The sequence below is a fragment of the Acomys russatus genome, chromosome 8 (assembly GCF_903995435.1).
Source record: "Acomys russatus chromosome 8, mAcoRus1.1, whole genome shotgun sequence".
Taxonomy (NCBI): domain Eukaryota; kingdom Metazoa; phylum Chordata; class Mammalia; order Rodentia; family Muridae; genus Acomys; species Acomys russatus.
In genome coordinates, this window is record NC_067144.1 from 4,580,029 (window position 1) to 4,584,559 (window position 4,531).

The following is a 4,531-nucleotide window of genomic DNA, read 5'->3' on the forward strand; positions in this document are numbered from 1 at the left end:
ATCCTCAATTCAGATACTTCCAACTTTCTATTTATGTCTCTGTCTCTGTCTCTGTCTGTCTGTCTGTCTGTCTGTCTGTCTGTCTCTCTCTCTCTCTCTCTCTCACACACACACACACACACAGACACACACACACATGCACACACACACAAACAAACATGTTTTGTTCAATGACATATTACTGTGTACATAAATTATAATCTAAGGACAGGCCAGATACTCAGCAATAGGTAATCAACACAAAAAAAACCTCAGTAGTATTTTGGGCGTTTTTTTCACATAATGCTTTGTGTGTGTGTGTGTGTGTGTGTGTGTGTGTGTGTGTGTGTGTGTGTGTTTGTCTATTATTGTTCCCCAAAATACACAAATCATATTTATGATTAAGGTGTTTTTTCTGGAGCTACATACCTAAGGCCTTATCAACAGCCTCATGGAGGTTTCCTTTTTAGACACATAGATACCATCCCCCAAATTTTTGATATCCCTGTTTTTTACTGTTATGGATGCTAAATCAGATTCAATGAATTTTGAACAAGCTCAATATCAATTACTTAAAGTAAAAATTCTTCCTTCCTGGATTGAGAGATAGAGCAAGCAACACCTGTTCTCATCTGAATGCAGCAGATGTATTTTTAAACCAAGAAATATTAGATTTCAACCAAAGACCTATTCTCTGGAATAATGACGTTGATGGCAAGGGAGCATACAAAGACCTCTTCTTATAAAAGGACCCCAATGCTTGTTTGCACGAAATTTTGTTTGTGCTCTGAACATGAATGCAAATGGTTCTAACAGTGAGCAGTTCCTTTCCAAGAAGACTCAGCTGTACATTGATGTGATTGAAGTTTCTCTGCAGAGTTAGCCTGGGGTCATTCATAAAGACTATGAACCCCTTCAAAGTGATGTCAACATTTTCTCAGAAGTCCACCGTCTAAATGACGAGAATGGTCTTTATTCTGAAATACAAAAAGCCGGATAAGAAGGGAATGCTCTCAGCCAGATATCAGGCAGATTTTTGCTGCAAATGAAACTAGTAGATAGGAAATCCGGAGAGAAAGACAGAAATGGGTCTGTGACAAAGGGTGTCTAGGGTGCTTGAGCCCCAGAAAGGTGTTAAGTGGCTGAGCTCAGTATGCCCAGGCAGCAGGGATGTGACTGGAGTAGGCATGGGAACCTAGAAGGCAACTACCAGATGGTGTCACCAAATCCCAGAGAAACTTGTCCTGCTGAAGGACACATGGGACAAGAACACCTGGGGAATTGAGTCTGTGTCACTAGTGTCTCCAAGTCAGGATGGATCCTTTTTGAGACAGGGTTTCTCTGTGTATCCTTGGATGTCCTAGATTCCCTTTGTAGACCAGGCTGGCCTTGAACTCGCAGCGATCCGCCTGCCTCTGCCTGCCAAGTGCTGGGATTAATGGCATGCGAGACCACCTGGCTTGAATTCATTACTTTTAATCTTACTGGTTTTGCTTACATTATTCTTGAAATTTTTGTATCTTATTTTTGTGTGTGTATGTAGTTTTCTCCATGGTTTGATATTTTCTTTAATTTTTGTTTCATTCAAGCTTTTTCTTGTTTGTTTTCTAAATAGAGAGAAATGGGGCATGACATATGATAGGTAGAGAGGTGATAAGGATTTTTGGAAGAGATGAGGGAACTGGAAGAAATGAGGGATGCGAAACAATGATTGGAATATATTGTACAAAACCATTTTATTTTCAATAAAAGATAATTAATAAAAATACTTTTGAAAAATGTAAAACAAATATCACTAAGAACATACACAGCATCAAAGCATCAAAAATAGAGAAGACAATGAGTATAGTTAACATGCACATTTACTAGTAACTTTAAGTCTCAGTAGTCTCAATTTTCCAATCAAAAGACACAGACTGAATGGATCAGTAAATAAAATCCACATGCCTGCCATATGCAAGAAATACTTCTTAATTGCAAAGATAGACACTGATTCAGAGTAAAAGATAGGAAAATAATCTTTATAATCGAATGAGATTAGCAATAAAACAGGCATTCTTATACTCTTAATGAATAAATAGAAATAAAACTAAAACTAATCAGAAGGGATGAAGGATCACACTTCATTCTAATAAAGGGGGCAGATAACCGAAAAGACATCACCATCATAAAATTATATGCAACAATCCCTATGGAGCCTAATTTCATGAAGAAAATAATATAATGATTGACTTAAAGAAACAGATAACCAATAGTAGCTAATTCCAATAACCTACTTTTCCAAATAGACAGCCCTTCTGAACAAAAGAAAAAAGAGGATCATTGGAATTAAAAGATATCATACATCAGGTGGAATTAGCAGAATCTACAGAACATTATCACAAACACCAAATGATACACATTCTACTCTGTAGCATACAGAAACTTTTCTAAAATACATTACTTTCTGGAATACACAGAAAACTTTGCAATACTAAAAAGATTGAAATCACTTACTTGTCTCCTTTTGGCTATGATATATTAAAAGCTAAAACACATCTCTAAATAATGCATCACTATGATGAATGGGTCAAAACTGAAATAAAAAAGAAAATTAAAATTTCTTCAAATTAAAATAAAATAAAAACACAGCATAACAAAACATCCAGAACACATTGAAATTGATCTTTTTTTTTTTAATTTGTCACTCATTTTATTTATGTTATTTTCCTTGCATATGTTTTTTTTTATTTTTTATTTTTTTTATTATTAATTTATTCTTGTTACATCTCAATGTTTATCCCATCCCATTCCTCCCCCCCCCATTTTCCCATTATTCCCCTCCCCTATGACTGTTCCTGAGGGGGATTACCTCCCCCTATATATTCTCATAGGGTATCAAGTCTCTTCTTGGCTACTTGTTGTCCTTCCTCTGAGTGCCTTTTAAGGACAATTCATAGGACTAAGTCCCTACATTGAAAAATAAAAAACAAACACAAAAAGTGGCTTAATTATGAAAATCATAAACTTGGAAAAGAAGAAGAAGAAGAAGAACAACAACAAACAAAAACAGAGACATCAACTTTTAGAAAGAATAAATGTCCAACAGAAATATAATAAATCATTACAAAGAATCAATTAATCTTAGAAGTGGTTCTCTGATTAAACAACACTGATTGAAAAAACAAAGAAATGAACATAGACTTTGAAATAACAAAACCATATACTAATTTGGGAATGTCACCAAAATAACTTAGAAAATCATTAGGAAATAATTTAAAACCTTATGCTACATTAAAGCTGGGAAATATAAGATGAATAGAGAAAGAAATAACAAATTTAAAGAGATGTATAACAAGTAAGAGAGTTGGATGAGTAATAAAATGAAAGCCTTCTAACCTGAAAATAAATAAATATAAATAAAAAGTATCAGGGCCAGGTAGATAGATTGACACAGTATCCTAGCAATCTTTTAAAAAAATATCTTTAACCAATCCTTCTTTTTTATTTTTAAAAAGATTTCTTTTATTTATTATGTATACAATGCTCTGCCTCCATGTAACACATGTAGGCCAGAGGAAGGCACCAGAACTCATTATGGATGGTTATGAGCCATCATGTGGTTGCTGAGAATTGAAGTCAGGATCTTTGGAAGCTCAGGCAGTGCTCTGTTACCTCTGAGCCATTTCTCCATCCAGTCTCTGAAACCCCTATGCCTAGGATTTGTTCTTCTTACTTACTTACTTAAGATATTAGACACTGTGTTTGTCTTGTAGCCTGGCAACTCCATTTAAAGTCCCAAATTAGCACAAGAAAGCCCACATGTCTGTGTGTTGACAGTTTGGATACCAAATACCAATGAGAAGAAACAACTTTAAAGGAATATATCCAAATCTCACTCACTGAAGAGCTTTAGAAATGAAGACAGTCACGTGTTTTATAATCATGTATACCAGACATCCTGTTGGATGTGTATAATTCTACATGTGAAGTGTCTTGGGCCTTGGAAATGGCTCATCCAGTAAGAGTGAGTACCAACTCTAGCTTAGAATGTGAGTTTAGTTTCCAACACCATTGGTGGTTCCCAGCTGCCTACAACTCCAGCTCTGGAAAGAGTCAATGCACCAGTATTACTTGTGCAGTTGAATATTGAACTCACATACTCCTGACTTACAACAGCAACAACAACAACAACAGCAACAACAACACACACACACACACACACACACACACACACACACACAGAGAGAGAGAGAGAGAGAGAGAGAGAGAGAGAGAGAGACAGAGAGAGAGAGAGAGAGAATATGTGTCTGCCTTCCTCCTTTACCTTCCTGGAATTCTATTAATTCTTTTTAATAAGCCTCTTAGTTTATAAGTCTTACTTCTTTTTTTCTTTTTTAAGAAATATAGTTTTTTAAAAAAATATATTTTATTAATTTGTTCATATTACATCTAAATTGTTATCCCATCTCTTGTATTCTCCCATCTTCCCCTCCATTCCATTTTCTCCTTACTCCCCTCCCCTATGACTGTGACTGAGGGGGACCCCCTCCCCATTATATGCTCATAGGGT

The 4,531-nt window shown here is 35.6% G+C and overlaps 1 pseudogene; it reads right to left on the reverse strand.

Moving 5' to 3' along the window:
* Positions 1-408: 408 nt before the first annotated feature.
* On the reverse strand, positions 409-3,644 carry LOC127193224 (60S ribosomal protein L9-like; annotated as a pseudogene).
* Positions 3,645-4,531: the final 887 nt, after the last annotated feature.